Source organism: Prionailurus bengalensis, chromosome D4 (assembly GCF_016509475.1).
Source record: "Prionailurus bengalensis isolate Pbe53 chromosome D4, Fcat_Pben_1.1_paternal_pri, whole genome shotgun sequence".
Lineage (NCBI taxonomy): Eukaryota > Metazoa > Chordata > Mammalia > Carnivora > Felidae > Prionailurus > Prionailurus bengalensis.
Genome location: NC_057359.1, coordinates 67,007,635 through 67,027,923, shown reverse-complemented (window position 1 = coordinate 67,027,923; position 20,289 = coordinate 67,007,635). Strand labels below are relative to the sequence as shown.

At 39.5% G+C, this 20,289-nt stretch overlaps 1 protein-coding gene across 1 annotated transcript in view; it reads right to left on the bottom strand.

Annotated features, from left to right (window-relative positions):
- Window positions 1-1,239: 1,239 nt before the first annotated feature.
- The window catches only part of SLC44A1 (solute carrier family 44 member 1), a 206,114-nt gene continuing 187,064 nt past the window's right edge, over window positions 1,240-20,289 (bottom strand). The window contains exons 16-17 of the transcript XR_006295036.1: window positions 1,857-2,381; window positions 1,240-1,813 (exon numbers count right to left, since the gene is read on the bottom strand). The gene's annotated coding sequence lies outside the window, so the exon portion shown is untranslated. The remainder of the gene's footprint in view (window positions 1,814-1,856; window positions 2,382-20,289) is intronic.

Here is a 20,289-nt window from a genome sequence, read left to right as displayed (position 1 = left end):
AGAAAGCTTTTTTTTTATTTTTAAGGCTCGTTTATCTATTTTTGATGGGGGAAGGGTCAGAGAGAGAGGATCCCCTGCAGGCCCCACACTGTCAGTGTGGAGTAGGACATCAGGCTTTAACTCACAAACCGTGAGATCATGACCTGAGCCGAAATCAAGAGTCGGACACTCAACTGATGGAGCCACCCAGACACTCCTGGGGAAAAGCTTATATTACAACTTAAAAACAAAACAGAAGTTTTAGCTAGAGTATTTTTTCAAAATATAAGTGGGTAATGTCTACTGTTAGAAAGTAGACACCTTTATAAATTTTCCTTTTGTTTATAAGTTTTAGCTTAGGTGCAGTGCCATCATATAGGAAAGCTCAGCCTGGTTTCCTGTTATCAAATACTTTCACATGCTTACTTTTCTGCTTACATAAAAGTTCATTAAAGGGTGGGGGATGGGTGAAATAGGTGATGGGGATTAAGGAGTACACTTATCATGATGAGCACTGAATGATGTATAGAATTGTTGAAACACTATATTGTATACCTAAAACTAATATAACACTGTATGTTAATTATACTGGAATTAACATTAAAAACTAAAAAAAGGTGAATCAAAGGCAAATAAATTGGCTTTGAAATATAAACTCACATTTGGCATGACTTCCTCATGATTAAAAAAACAAAACAAAAGAGGAGGGTGGAAAGAGAGATTAGTAGGGGTCAGATTGTTATGGTCTCTAAATTCCAGGCTGGGGTGTTGGGATTTGAGCATGTTGCAAGTGGGAAGCCACTTACAAGTTTATGAGCAAAGGGTTATTTTAGGAAACTTGATTTGGCAGGAGGAATAGGAAGGACATGAGTGGGATGTGTCTGGGGTGAGGAGTTGACTGGGGACCCGCAGGCCAGACCTCTGCCTTCTACTCCCTGCCCCTTAACCTTCCCAGGTTAGATTCCCCCAAATCCCCACCCCCACCCCTGCTCCCATCCCCCACTCTGCCACCACCACCACCACCACCACCATTAGAATATAATGATTATCTCAGCATTACAAACCTTTAAGTCGTTTTTCAGTCCAATGGGAAAAATAATAAATTGGCCTTAATGAAAACTGTTGGCTTTCTTCCTAAATCACCTAAAACAGGGATCCGTATTTTAGGCTTTTCAGGCCATACGATCTCTGCCACAACTATGCAACTATGCCATCGTAGAGAGAGCAGTCATAGACAATACATACAGGATTGGAGATGGCTGTGTTCCCATAAAACTTTATTTACAAAAACAGGCTGGGAGCTGGATCTGACACACAGGCCACAGTTTATCAACCTTTAATCCAAAGGAACATGGTGTTCTTTTAGTGTCTCTAAAGCCTCCCTGACCCTCCCTCTCAGACACTTCCCATACACATACGCTACCATCCTCACGTCTATTTTTTTTAAGTTTATTTATTTATTTTTAGAAAGAGAGAGAGAGAGAGAAAGCAGTGTAGGGGCAGGGAGAGAGAGGCAGAGAGAGAGAGGGAGAGAATCTCAAGCAGGCTCCAAGCTATCAGCACAGAGCTCCACGCAGAGCTCGAAGTCACCAACTGTGACATGACCTGAGCCGAAATCAAGAGTCGGACGCTTAAACTACTGAACCCCCCAGGTGTTGTCCCCACCCCCCACCACCTCTATTTATAAGAGGAATACCAGTGATGATATGATGGGCTAATCATCCCTGCAGCAGTGATAGGCAAAGCAATGTGTTAAAGTGAAGAGCCTTTGTATCTAGATCTAGATTTGAGCCCCGATTCTGCCAACTGTGTGATCTTACACATAGTGCACAACCTCTCTGAGCCTCTTCTTCCTCGTGGGCAAAACAAGGCACAACCTCTCTGAGCCTCTTCTTCCTCGTGGGCAAAACAGAGACAGTAGGTGTAACCTTATAGGATTTTTGTGAAGATTAAATGTTTTAAAGCATCCAGCTTAATGATTGGCATGAAACAGGCATTCAATAAATAGTTAGGAACCCACGCTGGCTCTATAAATAGCCTGAATGAAGAGAATTCCATTGTGGATCCAGCCTTCAGGCCAGCAGTGGCACTGGAGAGAGAAGCAGCAGAGGTCACACAAACATACATGAGGCCAGATAAGAAGGCAACACTAAATTTGAAGACATTGCTTCAAGACGGATTTGTATCAAATACTTCTGATGAATCATTTATTAGGCAGCCCCACTGTACCAAATCCACTTTGCTGTTGGTTTGGGAACATGGTCGCACACTTCCATTGAGGTAATAAGATCCTGCTCTTCATCCACAGAGTCTCAACAGCTGGTGAGTGGGAGATCGTCGTGTAAACAGCCTCTTCTGAGTTCATTCTTCCGGGCTCATGGGACCAGTCACCTTCGCTTCAGCTGCAAAATAAACACATCAAGAAAATGAATGCTTCTCTCCTAGGGGAACAGGACACAATGAGAATCAATCAATAACAAGAAATAGCATGGGATCATCTGTAGAGAAGACACTGTGAAATGTAAGAAGGCTAAATACACACACACGCACACACACACACACACACACACACAAGCATGTAGATTAACAAATAAGAAAGGTGTCTGAGAGCCTGGGTTCAAATCTTGATTTTATACCCTTATCAGCTATATATTTATGATCAAGCTATTTGATTCCCATGCCTACACTTCCCCACGTACAAAATGAAGACAGTCACGGTATGTTCCTTTACGGCTGTTGTGAGGATTTAAATGCATTAATAAATACAAAGTGCTCAGAACAGTGCCTGACCTAATAATGAACGTCCAGTTAGTATCCACCAATGCTGGTATCAGCATTTTTCTTTGAGAAGGATGTTTTCAGAATAGCTGAACCACAGAATCAAAAAAAAAAAAAAACAAAAACCCAAACAAACCACATAATGAATCAAATTCAAAAGTAATCTGAAAAATCTGAATCTGTGGTTTTCTCAACGACTCAAACCTGAAATTCAAATGAGGCTTTAGATTTTTCACTCCCATGACTCAGCAGTAGGACAGGTCAAACCAGGATAATGGGTGTTCCCATAGTTCAGTTCAATTCAGGAAACAATGACTGAGTAAATGTACCAAACTTGACAACTATACCGTGGTTTTATAAAAGGATATCCTTATTCTCAGGAAATACACAAGGAAGTCATTAGGACTAAGGGGCCATGATATATGTGAATAATTCTCACATGGCTCAAAAATATTGGTTATATCTATAGATAGATACACACACACACACACACACACACACATAGAGATATATAACAATAGGTGTAACAAGAGTCTATAGTGTCCTATGTACTATTCTTATCCTTGCAGCTTTTCTAGAAGCTTGAAATGTTTTCCAAATAAAAAGCTTTTTAAAACCCATTAGGGTGGGTTAAAAATAGAAAAGAAACATTAACTCCAGCTCTACTATCAAACAAGCACAGGTCTGCCGAAAGGACAAGCAGAGGTGATAAGATACAGTCCTGACAAGACACCAGGAGAGCTTGGACTTGAATAAGGGGACATGAAGTAGTTCTAAGATTCAAATGTTCAGGAAAGTCAGGCTAGGACCTCCCTGATACATGTCTCCCCAGTAAGCTCTGCTTGTCCCCAGGTGCCTAAAACAGGTTGTATGTGGCACTAAGAATACCATTGATGGCCAACAGACACGTGAAAAGATGCTCAACATCACTCATCATCAGGGAAATACAAATCAAAACCACAATGAGATACCACCTCACACTGGTCAGAGTGGCTAAAATTAACAACTCAGGAAACAACAGATGCTGGAGAGGATTTGGAGAAACGGGAACCCTCCTGCACTGTTGGTGGGAATAAAAATTGGTGCAGCCACTCTGGAAAACAGTGTGGAGGTTCCTCAAAATATTAAAAATAGAATTGCCCTATGACCCAGCAGTAGCACTACTAGGAATTTATCCAAAGGATACAGGGGTGTTGATTCATAGGGGCACATGTACCCCAATGTTTATAGCAGTGCTTTCAACAATAGCCAAATTCTGGAAAGAGCCCAAATGTCCATCAACTGATGAATGGATAAAGAAGATGTGGTTTATATATACAATGAAATACTACTTGTCAATGAGAAAGAATGAAATCCTGCCATTTGCAACAATGTAGATGGAACTGGAGGGTATTATGCTAAGTGAAACAAGTCATTCAGAAAAAGACAGATACCATGTTTTCACTCATATGTGGAACTTGAGAAACTTAACAAAAGACCATGGGGGAAGGGAAGGGGAAAAAATAGTTTCCAACAGAGAGAGAGGGAGGGCGGGGGAGAAGGGAGAATGGGAGATGGGCACTGAGGAGGGCACTTTTTGGGAGGAGCACTGGGTGTTGTATGTAAGTGATGAGTCGGGGGAATCTACCCCCCAAAACCAAGATCACACTGCATACACTGTATGTTAACTAACTTGACAATAAATTATATTAAATAAATAAATAAATAAATAAAGTAAAATAAAGTGGGGGGGGGGGCGGGAAGAATACCATTGCTTGAAACCCTTGCCCTCCTTGCCCTGTGTTTCGTTTTAGAGCTTTGGTCTTGAGACTTTTGTCTCACACGCCAGTTACTGCCTTTTTGCTGATCCCCTGTCGCAGATTCCTCCTCGTCTGCAGCCCATTTTGCACTGTTGGCTGAATAAATCCTTAAGTCAATCCTCTCACTACCTCAAGTCCCTCACTCAAGAAATTACAATGCTTTCCTATTTTCCACAACACCTTTTCTAAACTTTGCTGTCTCATCAGTTCCATGTTTTATGATTTTACATATTTTCATTTGAAGTTTCAACTTTCATGATTTTTATTTCTTGTGATTGAAAATAACAGAGCCTATTAGTCTGACATTTGATAGTGGTTGATGTTTAGTTACGGTCTTGTGGTCTGAATACTTGGCTCAGGCCAGTCGTAATTTGTCTGAGATTGAGTTCTTTCTTCCTATTTTTTAAATTTAAATTTACTTTTTAATTTTAGAATAGTTTCAGGTTGGGGTGCCTGGGTGGCTCAGTCGCTAAAGCATCTGACTCTTGACTTCTGACTCATATTTTCCCCACCAGGAGTGGGGAATTTCTCTCTCTTAGGGAAGAGAAATAATACCCCTTTGTAAAAGAGTTTCTTAGATGGCAACTGAACTTACATACAGTATCCTTTAGAATCCTACTATCAAATAGTATCCTATAGCAAAGGGTTAATAGTTACAAAGACTTCAGAAAATAAACATATTTACCAGCAACTCTTTCCAAATGAAATGCTTGGCACAGAATTTTAAACAGCCAACATAGGATTTTTACCAGTTCTATTTTTAAACATTTTTGATGTTTCCTTATCTGTTTGAAAACCCAATATAAAAGTAAAGTGAATTTTTAAAAAAGAAAAATTCGCTCATAATTTCCCCATTGTAGCATACCTATTTCAGGTTTATGACTTCCCTTTTGTCTTCGGCCAACCCTGTGTTCTTTTCACCTCACATTATATTATAAACATTTCCTATGTCTCTGATACTCATGTATATTTTTAAAGGTTACATAATAGCGTATAAACATTTCCCTAATGTGCTTTATGAGGGCAAAGGCTTTTGTCTGTTTTCACCACTGTACCCTCAGCATTCAAAACAGTGCTGGCAAAAAGGAGGCACTAGGTACATACTTGTTGAAAAAAAGGGAATTTAGATGGTTTCAAATTTTACTCTCATTTTCATTTTTATCATCCGACTTTCTTCTGACTTAGTTTTTTCTCACTCTATCTCCTTGAAATAAAAACAGTTGATCGTGATTATTATCTCTTTTTATGTAGAAAACATTTAGAGTGGTTAACAGTCTTTGATTGTGATCTGGTATGATTGGTATGATTCCATGTAAATCCCTTGCATATCTGAAATGTCTTTATTTTACCCTCACATTTATTTCAGTTTGTATAGGTAGAGAATTCTACAATGGAAACCATTCTCCTTCAGAACTGTGAAAGTATCCTTCCATTTTTTTGTAGTTCCCAGCGCTGTGTTGAGAAAGCCATTGCCATTCTGATTCCTGATCTTTTTTTTATGTATAACATTTCTCCCCTCCCCCTTCTCCCTTTCTCTTCCTCCCACTGACCCCTGCCCTCCAACCTCTCTGGAGTGCCTATAATTTGAATGTTGAATCCCCTGGAACGAATGTCTAATTTTCTCTTTTCCACCTTGTTTTTGCCCTACTTTCTGAGAGATGTCCTCAAATTCATCTTCTAACTCTTCTACTGAATTTTACATTTTTGTTCTGTTGTTAATTTTCAAGAGCTGTTTTTCCCCTGGATCTTCCTCTTTTAAATAACAAGCTATTTTCACTATATACTCTTTTCCATTTCTATCTGAATTTAGTACTTTTTTAAGATGTATTCTTCTACTTTACAGTCTGTTTCCTGCAAATCATTTTGTTGTTTTGTCTTGTTCTTGGTCTCTCTCTTACCATAGAGACTTGCCTCAAGGGTCTGGTAATTCATATTTAAGAAAAACGAAAACTAGTTGCAGTTTTTCATTTGTGGAAAGATTTTGTCACTGAAGTGCTTCACTAACGGTGATCTGGCTGAGTCTTTTATTTTATTTTATTTTATTTAGGTTACTTATTCATTTTGAAAGAGAGAGAGAAAAAAAGAGCATGGGCACATGACCAGGGGAAGAGCAGAGAGAGAGGGAGAGACAGAATCCCAAGCAGGCTCTGTACTGTCAGTGCTTGAACTCACAAACCATGAGATCATGGCCTGAGCAGAAACCCGATGTCAGGTGCTTACCTGACTGAGCCACGCAGGCGCCGCAGGTGGAATCCTGGAGTTGGAGAAGTCATGTTAGCTTATTTAGGTATTTTCCCTTGGCCTAGTCAGATTCCCCAGAGAATGATTTTCTAATTTCCTGCTTAGTCGGTGAAGGCCCATTTGCTTGAATTTTGGGAGCTATGAGGGGGGAGAAGGCCCCAGGTCCTCGCTTTCAGTATTCAGACTTCCATTTAATCCCCCTGATTTAAGTATGGTAGCTCTACTTGTGATATCCCCCTAAATTCTATGTTACCCTCTTTAGAGAATACCCCTCTAGCTGTCTGCTAGGAACAAGAAGGGGCAGCGGTCTAACTTCACATAATAGAGAATAGCGCCTGGAAAACTTTATTGTTTAATATACATTTTTGAAGTTTATTTACTTTGAGAGAGAGAGAGAGGAAGGGGCAGAGAGAGATGGAGAGAGAGAATCCCAAGCAGGCTCCGCCATGTCAGTGCAGAGCCCAACGCAGAGCTCAAACCTATAACCCTGAGATCATGACGTGAGCCAAAATCAAGAGTCAGGTGCTTAACCATCCAGGTGCCCCTTTCAATATACATTAAAATTTTGTAATTATAACATAATATAGTAAAGTACACAAGTGTTTTTTTAATATAAAAATCTTCAGCATAATGACATTTTTATATGTGTCTGTATCCATAGAACATCATCCAGACTGACATATAAAATATTTCCAGCACCCAAGAAGACTCCCTCATGCACCCTCCCAGTCAGAGCACTCTCCAAATAACCATTATTCTGTTCTTTTTTTACCATAGATGACTTTTGCTTGTTCTTATATATATATATATATATATATATATAAATGTTTGTTCATTTTTGAGACACAGAGAGAGACAGAGTGTGAGCAGGGGAGGGGCAAAGAGAGAGGGAGACACAGAATCCAAAGCAGGCTCCAGGCTCCAAGCTGTCAGCACAGAGTCTGATGCAGGGCTTGAACCCACAAACCACGTGTTCATGACCTGAACCAAAGCTGGACACTTAACTGAGCCATTCAGGCACCCTGACTTTTGCCTGTTCTTAAGCTTGATTTCAATGAAATCACATGGTACGTACTCTTTTGTGTATAGCTTTCTAATCAACATTGTATCTGTGTGATTTGTTCATGTTGTTTTAAGTTAGCTGCAGCTCACTCTTTTTCATTTTTGTGTAGTATGCTATTGTTTAAATAGACCACAATTTACTAATCCATTCGACTATTGTGGACACTTGAATTATTTCTAGCTTTTATTATTTTTTTAAATTGAAGTATAGTTGACAAAGAGTTTTTTCCAGTTTTGGCTCTTACAAATAATCCATCCATGAAGATTTAAACATATCATATGCATGCACTTCCATTGGGTACATACACAGGTGTGAACTTGCTGGATCTTAGGACATTGTATTTTGCTTTTAATAATATCACCAAATAAGCTTCCAATGTGCTTGCACCAATTTATTTTCTCATTAGCTGTGAATGAGAGTTCCAGTTGCTCCACAACCTAGCCAACACTTTAAATTGTAGCCATTTTGGTGGGTGGGTTCTAGTTTCACACTGTGATTTTAATTTGCATGCCCAGATAACTGACGATGTTAAGCACCATTTTATGTGCTCACTGGGAATTAAGTGTCCTCTTTTGGAAAGTGCCTGTTCAAGCCTTTTATCCATTTGGGTTGTCTTTTTCTTATTCATTTGCAGAAGTTCTTTATAAATTTTGGATAGGAACCCTTTATCAAATATGTTTTGAAAATATAATTTTTCTAGTCTATGGCTTGTCTTTTCTCTATCTCATTTTTTGAAGTTTATGTATTTATTTTGAGAGAGAGAGACCTCTTGTGCGATTGGGGTAGGGTCAGAGAGAGAGACAATCCCTAGCAGGCTCTGCGCTGTCAGCACAGAGCCCAACGTGAGGCTCAAACTCATGAACTGTGAGATCATGACCTGAACTGAAATCAAGAGTTGGATGCTTAACTGACTGAGCCACCCAGGAGCCCCTTCTTTAATGGTGTCTTTTGATGAACAGAAGCTCTTAATTTTATTTTGGCAAATGTAGGGCTCAATTTTAAGCAAGTTCAAAGGGAAAAATTTTGTTCAAAAACTCAGGGCTGTCTTTCTGTGTTCACTGTAATGCAGTGTAATAAAACTTGTGCTGAGCAGAAAGCCATCTTTGTTCCAAAGTTCAGGGTTATGACCCTTTTTTCAGCTGTCCTCATGATTGAATATTATCAGACCTAAACTGTATATTGTGATACTGTAGGATCTCTGGCACCAGTAAAGAGGAAGAGGGAGATCCACCCATGGTTATTCTGGAACACCACATTACAACAAAGCTTTGGTCCCTAAAGGGAAGACAAAATTCCAGACCCAGAGAATCATTGTCACTCTTTATACCTTGCTTATTAAGAACGTGATGTCACCTTGAATAAGTTTTCTTCAATCCTGCAGGTGCCTTCCACAGAGTGAAACAGAAAGCCAAGCATTCTATTATACCAAGTGATAAGGTTTTATTACTTTTAACAAGGAGTGGTCTGAACAGATAGTTGGCTTACGAGATAATTATTGCCAAAGAGAAGGTCTTTAAAGCAACCGTTCAAAAAACCCGAGTCACCATTTAACTATTTTTAACCTATGAAAAATAATAATTTAATATAGTCAACTCACTGTTTTTGGTAACCTTGCAAAATATTGGAAGTATGCCAGAAATAGAAGTCCACAATCAAACCTGGTTTATGGTGCATAGTACAGAATAGGAGCTCAGTAAGTATTTATCAGACGAATTTGAGGGTACTAGGATACACATATGATATGCCTGCCTAAAACTGACTAGGTTTCCAAATCTTTTAGCCATATTGTATGGACTGGAATTTGGGTCTCATTTGCCCATTTGTCTCTAGGAGGCTCTTGGAAATGGTCAGAGGTACATATACTCTCTTTTCAGGTACAGTTTTGAATGGGAAGAATAATATTTTAAAAATAATATTTTCCAAAGTAATTTATAAAAGAATTTTTTTAATGTTTATTTACTTTTGAGAGACAGAGTGCAAGCAGGAGAGGGACAGAGAGAGAGGGAGACACAGAATCCAGAGCAGGCTCCAGACTCTGAGCTGTCAGCACAGAGCCTGACACGGGGCTCAAACCCACAAGCAGTGAGATCATGACCTGAGTCAAAGTCGGACGCTTAACCGACTGAGCCACCCAGGCACCCCCAAAGTAATTTATAAATCTAGTAGTCTTCTAATTAAAATTGCAGAGGCTTCTTAAAAAATTGTAGAGACTTTTTTGACAGATAGTAAATAGTTCTTAAGTGATTTTATATATCAAAGGATAATAAGTGCCATATAGAAAAATAAAGGATATTAACCAGACAGGGAATGTGGTAGTGGGGTTACTATTTTCTGTAAGTAGTTCAAGGAAGGCCTTACTGATAAGGTAGCATTTGTATGGAGACCTGAAGCGAGTGAGTGCATGAGACACGTGGAAGTAAGTACAAAGGCCTGAGCTATACCTGGTTGTACAAAGAACAGCAAGGTGCAGGAGGAGGTCTTGTGGCTAGAGCAGAGTGAATGAAAGGAGAGTGGTAGGAAATGATTTGAGAGCAGCAGCAGGTGGGTGAGTGGGTGGGGGGTGAATCATGTAGGGACTTTGAAATTTATTCTGAGCGCTATGGCAAGCCTTTGGAGAGTTGTGAGCAGAGGACTGATGGGATCTGACTTACATTTTAAAAGAATCACTCAGGCTCCTGTGTTGAGAATAATATGTAGCGAGACAAGGCTGGAAGCAGGACAGCAGGACAGCAGGAAGATGAGTGAGGAACCTGCTGCAATTTTCCAGGCAAGAGATAAGGGGTGGCAGCAATGGAGAAGGTGAGAATGATTATGTTATGGCTCTCTATGGAAAAAGAGAGTCGACAGGATTTGCTGATGGACTGGGTGTATGGCATGAGAGAAAAAGCATGGTCAAGGATGATTCACAGCATTTGTTCTCAGCAAATGCAAGGGCAGAGTTGCCATTTGCTGAGGAGAGAGTTTGGTCTGGGAATGTCACTTTTGACGTGCTGATTAGAAATCCAAGTGGAGAAGGCAGATAGGCAATTGGAAAGGCTTAAAAATGAATCTACATTTCATCTGGAAGAATAATGGGCAAGAGTTGCTAAATAAAATTTCAAAATAAAGATTAAGGTGGGGAATTGGCGTCACAGATATGAAAGTGCAATCTAAAACCACAATAAACAAAACCGGCACAGGAAGTCAGAGAGATCGATGAAACAAGAAATATACCTTGAAAACAGTTCCTACAAGGCTTCTCTGCATCTACAGATTTAGGCATTGATGTTTTTACTATTTCCAGTGAGCTCTAAATCTTGGGGGATGATTAATCTAACTTTGTTCAGGCATGCAGTTTTTCCAATGGAAACTTTATTATTCTTGCCTCTATATATGTTAATTATTGTCAAAAAATTTAAGTAATACAGAAAACGGTACCCTCAAGTCCCTCTAGCTTTTGAGGTTGTCTGTTTTTGTTTTTTTTTTTCCTTCGGGTCTTTCTCCTAAGGCAATATGACTTGTGTGCCCTGTGGATGTGGAAGTGTATCACTTAATTGTGCGTGAGCCTAGCTAATGTCCAATGTGGAGCTGTGAATGCTGGCTCTGTTTTATTTTTTAATCAAATTCCCAGTAACTCATTACAGGTTAAAACAAATGTAGCTTTGTTTCATTTTTCAGATTCCCAGTAACTCATTAAAGCTTTCTACGTCTACCCCATTCAAGAACATCGAGATGTATTAAAATATGGAATAACTTTACCAATATCATAGTCAGTAGTAGCTAATATGTACTCTATGGTATGTTTTCCAGGTGACACACTTCATGCTTAATGCTCTACATGCACCATAGGATAGAGTCCTCTCTACATTTCCTCTTTCATAGATGGGGAAACTTAGGATTGGATGGACTAAGTAACTTCCTCCAAACCAAAAAAATAGCAGAGCCAGGATCTGACCCCAGATGTGATTGATCACAAAGTCCAAACTCTTAGCTACTATACTTCTTGGAATGTTAAGCGTTCTACTACATATGGTAAAACATCTTTACAAACCAGTAGGGGAAGGGATGAAGCATTCAATAAATGATTTGGTGGAGATTCGTTAAATATTCAACATGGGCCTCGTTTCACATTATACAACAAAATTATTTGTAGCTACTAATAAATATGAAAAATGAAAGAGATAAAGCCATTAAAAACAGAACATAAGGGGCGCCTGGGTGGCACAGTCGGTTGAGCGTCCGACTTCAGCCAGGTCACGATCTCGCGGTCCGTGAGTTCGAGCCCCGCGTCAGGCTCTGGGCTGATGGCTCAGAGCCTGGAGCCTGTTTCCTATTCTGTGTCTCCCTCTCTTTCTGCCCCTCCCCCGTTCATGCTCTGTCTCTCTCTGTCCCAAAAATAAATAAACGTTGAAAAAAAAATTAAAAAAACAAACAAACAAAACAAAACAAAACAAAAAAACCAGAACATAAATTATACCTTAATTTAAGAAAAATGAAAAAATAGAAGAACATATGTGTAAGTATTTTACTGATTTACTGGGGGGTTAAGGAAAGACTCAAAGAAAAAATTGGGAAAATAACACAAAATAAATCAATTTGTCTATCACAAAAATTTAAATCATTTATAGATAAAACATCAGTAACAAAATTAAAGACAAATTATAAAGAAAGAAAAATATCTGCAATGAATATATGACCGAAAAAGTGCTAATATTCTTAATATATAAAAATCTTTTATCCAACAGTAAGAAAAGCAGTGATATCTCAAGAGCAAAGTGGGCAAAGCACATGAATAGAGAATTTACAGAAGAGGAAACATAAAGGGCTGATAAATGAATGCAAAATACTTAATTCACTAATAAAGCAATGCAAGTAAAAACAAGACACTCTCATTCATCTTCTGCCTTTAGGGTTATCAGAGGTGATACCTGCCAGGTGTGGGTAAATGGGGATATTCATAGACCTTAGCAAATATTTACTTTAGTAAATTGATAGAAACTTTCTAGAGAGCAATTTGGCAATATGTATCAACATTCATAAAGAAGTACCTTTATCTTTTGATCTAGTAATACCATTTCTAGAAGTCTATCTTAAAGAACTAATCAGCAGTATGAAAAATATATCTCTACAATAAAAAGATTATAAGTAATCTAAAAGTTTAATAATAAAACATTAATATAAGGAAATATAAATCAACTATTATAAATCATGTTGCTGAAGAATAATGATCTGAAATGTGTTTGTGTATATATATATATATATATATAATGTTATATAGTATTAAATTTGAAAGCTTCTATGTGTATATGTTTTATTATCAACTTTGAAAATGAGATACATATGTGGATAAATATTATAAAGACATAAATATATAAATATAGCAGGAAATACAAAAATCATAAATGTAGTTATTCTGGTCAGGGGGTACAGCATAGTTTTTCTCTTTCCTGGAAATATTTGCTACATATATTAAAAGGAAAATGTGTGGTGCACCTGGGTGGCTCAGTCGATTAAGCATCCAACTCTTGATTTCAGCTAGGTCATGATCTCATGGTTCATGATTTTGAGCCCCACATCTGGCTCTGTGGAACCTGACCTTGTGGAACCTGCTTGAGATTCTCTCTCTCTCTCTCTCTCTCTCTCTCTCCCTCTCTCTCTGCCTTTCCCCTGCTTGTACTCTCTCTCTCTCAAAATAAATGAACAAAAACTTTAAAAAATTATTAAAGAAATAAAAAAATAAAAGGAAAATATGTTATTTTGATCATCAGGTTAAAACTTTTAACAGGAGCCTTTTAAAAGCTCATTTCATCTAGTAAGTCATTCAAGTTCCAGGAATGTATCCTTAATAATGGTCAGAGATAAAGATAAAGATTTCTATACAAAGGTGATCATTTTAACATTATTATTTTTTTATAGATGTATTCTTTAAAATTTTTTTAATGTTTTATTTATTTTTGAGACAGAGAGAGAGCGTGAGCAGGTGAGGGGCAGAGAGAGAGGGAGACACAGAATCCGAAGCAGGCTCCAGGCTCTGAGCTGTCAGCACAGAGCCCGACGCGGGGCTCAAACTCACAAACCGGGAGATCATGACCTGAGCTGAAGTCGGATGCTAAACCGACTGAGCCACCCAGGCGCCCCATTTTAACATTATTAATGACCCTTTAATTTTGAGAGGCAACTGCTAATTTCAATTATAGAAGAAGACTGAATAAAATATAGTACCAAAAAATGAAAGAACATTATCAATCTATTAGTCCTATTTGCAAGGGATTTATTATTATTATTATTTTTTTAATATGAAATTTATTGTCAAATTGGTTTCCATACAACACCCAGTGCTCATCCCAAAATGTGCCCTCCTCAATACCCATCAGCCACCCTCTCCTCCCTCCCACCCCCCATCAACCCTCAGTTCTCAGTTTTTAAGAATCTCTTACGCTTTGGCTCTCTCCCTCTCTAACCTCTTTTTTTTTTCTTCCCCTCCCCCATGGATAGACACTTCTCTAACGAAGACATCCAGATGGCCAACAGGCACATGAAAGATGCTCTACGTCGCTCCTCGTCAGGGAAATACAAATCAAAACCACTCTGAGATACCACCTCACGCCAGAGTGGCTAAAATGAACAAATAAGGAGACTATAGATGCTGGAGGGGATGTGGAGAAACAGGAACCCTCTCACACTGTTGGTGGGAATGCAAACTGGTGCAGCCGCTCTGGAAAACAGTGTGGAGTTTCCCCCAAAAATTAAAAATAGACCTACCCTATGACCCAGCAATAGCACTGCTAGGAATTTACCCAAGGGATACAGGAGTGCTGATGCATAGGGGCACTTGTACCCCAATGTTTATAGCAGCACTTTCAACAATAGCCAAATTATGGAAAGAGCCTAAATGTCCATCAACTGATGGATGGATGCAAGGGATTTTTAATAACACAAGGAAATTCTCATATATTATGCTAAGGAAAAACACAAGAAACTATCTAATATGTATCTTATTTACTGTAACCTTTTATTTTTATGACCTGAATTAGATAGATAGTAGATAGATAGATACAAACACACACACTTTCTCTATGGATAGTCATTTATTTATTTGCTTATTTTTCAATGTATCCATTTAACTATATATATATATATATTTTTTTTTTTTTTAAATTTTTTTATAGAGACTGGGCTTGAATCCAGGCTCTGGCAAAAAATAACTGTGACTTGGGGCAAATTCCCCGTCGGCCCTTAGCTTCCCACCCATTGTGCAAGAGTAAACGAGGTAATGTATATAAAGACCCAGCACAATGACTTACTCATAAGAAGTTTTCAAAAAATATCAATTGATATTATTTAATTGTTTTAACAAATGAAAAAGATTCAGGAAGCAAAGAAGTAGCGAGGAACCAAAAATGTGTGGGCAGAGACCTTCACATTCTCCCAGTCAGGGGAATTCTTTACCTCCTAATTGAAAAATAAAAACCATAAAAGACATTACATTTCTAGGACTTAAAAGGAATGTAAATGTCAATGTAAATCAAAGACCAAACAATAAGAAGAAATAATGTTAGGAATGATGCAGTGCAGGGAGTAACCCCAGCAGTCTCTCATGTGGCTTAATAACTATGATATTGCCACCTTGTGGAATTAGTATGCATTTCACATCCCAGGGAATTTGAGATTTGATTTTGAAGTTATTTATATAGAAAGGCTAAATTCCTCAAATTCTCTTACCAAAAAAATTGACAGGTCACAAGATGAGGTCAGACATAAATTGTTCAAGCATGTAGAAATGTACAAAGTGATATTACAGAGAGTTTAGTGAACAAAAAAATCACCATAATTCCAACCCTGCAAAGTGATAACATCATTTAAAAATTATTTTTATAATTCCATCCTGCTTTTTACTTTTCTTTTTTTTAACGTTTATTTATTTTTGAGAGAGAGAGAGAGAGAGAGAAGGGGCAGAGAGAGAGAGAGAGAGAGGGAGACATAGAATCCAAAGCAGGCTCCAGGCTCTGAGCTGTGTGCCCAGAGCCCAATGTGGGGCTTGAACTCACAAACTGCGAGATCATGACCTGAGCTGAAGTCAGACACTTAATCAACTGTGCCACCCAGACACCCCCCACTTTTTACATTTCTAAGCTAACATCTTATCATTAGCATTTTCCATGCTGTGGCATTTTTCACAATGAGTTTTTAATGGCTGCCTGCCATTTTATTGAATCTATGTGCCATACCTTGGCTCAACATTCTCATAATGCTGGACATGTAATCGACTTCCAAGTAAAATGTCAATTTACTGGGATAGTTTCTGTACAGGTGAATATTACTGTATTTATTTAATTATAAAAATTAAAATATACTCTTATAATGAAGATAATACACACTCAGTATTTTAAAGATAAGCAAAAATTAAATAAATGACACTTGCAACCCAGAAAACCACCGTAATGCCTTGCAGACTTTTTAACATACACATATATGTGTAATATATACGTAAACATATATGTAGCATATATTCAAAATTTTTAAAACAAAATAGGATTATATTATTATATAACCTGCTTTTTTAAAAGTTGGTTTCTTTACTGTGAAAGAGAGAGAGAAGGTGCACTAGCAGGGGAGGGGCAGAGAGAATCCCAAGCAGGCTCTGGACTGCCAGGGCAGAGTCCGTCTCGGGCTTGAACCCACAAACCATGAGATCATGACCTGAGCTGACACCAAGAGTCAGATGCTTAATTGAGCCACTCAGATGCTCCAACCTGCTTTTTTTTTTTTTTAAAGATTTTATTTTTGGGGTGCCTGAGTGGCTCAGTCAGTTAAGCATCTGACTCTTAATTTCAGCTCAGGTCATGATCCTAGGGTTGTGGGATCGAGCCCTGCATTGGGTTCTGCTCTAAGTGAGGAGTTCACTTAGGATTCTCTGTCTCTCTCTCTCTCTCTCTTTCTCTCTCTTCCTCTGCCTCTCTCCACTGCTTGTGCTCTCTCTCTTTTTGTCTGTAAAGTGAAAAATAAGATTTTATTTATTTTAAAGTGTATTTATTCATTTATTTTTAAATATTTTGAGAGAGAGAGAGTCCAAGCAGGGGAGGGACAGAAAGAGTAGAGAGAGAATCCCAAGCAAGCTCTGCACTGTCAGCACAGAGCCCAACATGGGGTTCAAACTCACAAACCATGAGATCATGACCTGAGCCAAAACCAAGAGTTGGTTGCTTAACTGACTGAGCCACTCAGCTGCTCCTAAAGTTTATTTATTTATTTTGAGAGAGAGTGCACACAGGGAAGGGGGAGAGAGAGAGAGAGGGGGAAAGAGAGAATCTCAAGCAGGCCCTGCGCTGTCAGTGCTGAGCTTGATGTGGGGCTCAAACTCACAAACCTTGAGATTATGAGCTCAAATCAAGAGCCAGACGCTCAACCGACTGAGCCATGCAGGTTCCCTGAAAAAGATTTTATTTTTAAGTAATCTCTACATCCAATGTGGGGCTCTAGCTCACAACCTGGAGGTCAAGAGTCAGAGTCAGCCAGGCATCCCTACCCTGCTTTTCTCATTTAAATTTACATCATGTGCAACCATCTAAGCCAGTAAGCATTATTTTTATGACTAGATGGTGCTTCATTTACAGATTAATTAATTGCACACGTAGTATATAGTACTAAGCTCTGGTATATATATTATTGAACATGATGATTACAATTTGATGGAGGTAATAGATGTTAAACAAACAGGAGAAATAAATGTAGATGCCTGAATCGTGATAAAACGCCATCAAGGAAAAGAAGAGGACACTAAGAGAAAATAGGAGGGATACACCAAGCGTTGCAGAAGGTCCGAGGGAATAAGGGAGTAATGAGGGAGTAAGCCTGGACCTGAAGGAGGCGGATGGCATGTGGGAGATGAGGAAGTACATTCCAGGCTGAGGAGGCAGTATATTTGAAGGCCTTGAGGTGGAAACATTCTTAAGTGTTGGAAACTGAAAGATGGTGTGCGTGGCTGGCACTGATTCATATTTTATTTAAAAAAATTTTTTTCTAAATATTTATTTATTTTTGAGAGAGACAGACAGAGTGTGAGTGAGGGAGGGGCAGAGAGAGAGAAGGAGATACAAAATCTGAAGCAGGCTCCAGGCTCCGAGCTGTCAGTACAGAGCCTGACGCGGGGCTCAAACCCACAAAACGTGAGATCATGACCTGAATTGAAGTCGGACGCTCAACTGACTGAGCCACCCAGGCACCCCTCACAGATTCATATTTTGGAAAGCTCGCTCTGCCTATCCTGTGCAGGAGAATGGATTGGGGGACAAGAGTGTAAGACGGGGAGACTATTGAGAGAAGTACGGCAACAATTCAAATAAGAGGTGACAGAGCTTAGCATAGTGTCGAGTTAGTAACAGGTGGATATGAGATATAACGGAGGAAGGCGTGGCAGTAAACATTACATCCAGGATGGCTATCGGCGATTGTGAGATCTGAGGCGAGAGGCCAACTAGAAGATCCTGCTCCCATTCTTTCCCCATCCCTTGCCCCAGCCCACGCTGCAAGAGGCTTCTGATGCTCCCCGGTGGACTCCCGAACCCACTGGTCCGAGCTCCATCCACACCACCTGCTACAGCCAGGATCCACCCTCAGGAGGAGGTTCCTGGAGAAGAGACCATTCAGGCCTTGTTGGAGGAGGGAGTTCTAGGGGCCCGAGTTTCTTCAGTGTGCTCTCAGGGGAAGGAAGTGGGCTTTGGGTGTTCACGTCCCTTCAGCTCTGTGGCCTTTTTGCCCTATGAAGGGGTCCAGGGCAAGGAGGGCAAGAGCGAGGACCTGATGCTCAGTGGTACTCATGGCAGTACTGATTGCATCTAGTCAAAATTAACTTTGAAAAATCTCATAAATCATCCATGAAGTACAATACTGTATATCTGTTTTACATGGATGACCCTATATCATTATTTTCTAATTTGTCCTTGTCCATGTTCCTCTAGGTCTCTCAAATTAATTTCATCCCACATGACATTAATGGAGTCATCAACACCCACTTACCTAGCTATTGGAACAATGTATTTCCCATGTATCGTGACAAGTAAACCCTTGAAAGCATTCATAACTATTTTATGCATGGGCTTTTAGGCTTGATGGCATCTATTGCCTGCTTAAGTTAATACGGCTATAAGATGACTCCCTGTATATTTTGGAAAATGATAGGACTTGGAATGACAGGTTGAAATAGAGGGAGGGAAATTTAAGAATGATTCTAGGTTTCCAGCCTGAGCAACTGGTTTAACGGTGGTGCTGTTTACTGAGATGGGAAAGACCAGGGGAACGACAGGTATACATGTAATTCACTGATCTGATTCCCTCTTGTTGGACTTTTAGGTTGGTGGCAGTATTTTATAACTAAGAACAACACTCCGATTGTGGCAAAATCTTTTCAAACATCCTTAGTTCTAAATACAGAATTACCTGGGGCGCCTGGGTGGCGCAGTCGGTTAAGCGTCCGACTTCAGCCAGGTCACGATCTCGCGGTCTGTGAGTTCGAGCCCCGAGTCAGGCTCTGGGCTGATGGCTCAGAGCCTGGAGCCTGTTTCCGATTCTGTGTCTCCCTCTCTCTCTGCCCCTCCCCCGTTCATGCTCTGTCTCTCTCTGTCCCAAAAATAAATAAACGTTGAAAAAAAAAATTTAAATACAGAATTACCTGATTAAGGGATGTGCACATTCTTTAGACCTTTAATGCACATTGTCAAATAACTTTTAAAAGAGCTCTTTCCTCATACCGTTAACATTAGGGCAGATTTTGAACGCTGAAATTCTAAGTCTCCCTCCCTCTTTCTTACTCTCCCTCTCACTTCTCCTTTGTCCATTCAGTAAGGAACATTTTGTCAAATACCTACTATGTCTCACACAGAGCCTGAGATAAATCTAGCTTTGTTCCTTGTTGGGGGCTGGGAGATGGCTGGGGAGAAGGAAAAGCTATGGAAGACTCTATACAGCTTTGAATTGGGTGACTCGGATGTCCTGCCCCAAACTTCTTCTTTAGCTCTGGGTAGCAATCTAGATAAGTTAAAATCCCTTCTTCTTTTAGATGGGTGATGCTACTCTTAGAATTTGGTGGAAAAAATGTGTAACTCTGTGCTGACCACAAATAGGACAGGGAGACCAGGTTTTACCCCAAGGAACTATAATTTGGGAGGCATTATTTTACAGCAAGCTTTTAAAATATGATGCAAATTTTACTCTTAGCCAATGGCCACATCACCTCACCAGGCCTTGTGGCGAGATTGTCCCAGCCAGGAGTCTGTCTCACGGCAGCTGATAGAGAAGGATGGAGCAAGAGCCCCTGGGTCAGGGCATGAGGCCCCCTCTGTGCACGCTAGGGCCAGCCCTCACCTTCTTGACTTGAAGTACATTTCATACTACTTGGCTTGAGCGCCTAAATGGCTAGATTTGACTTTGACCTTGAGTTAAAAAAGGTGCCAG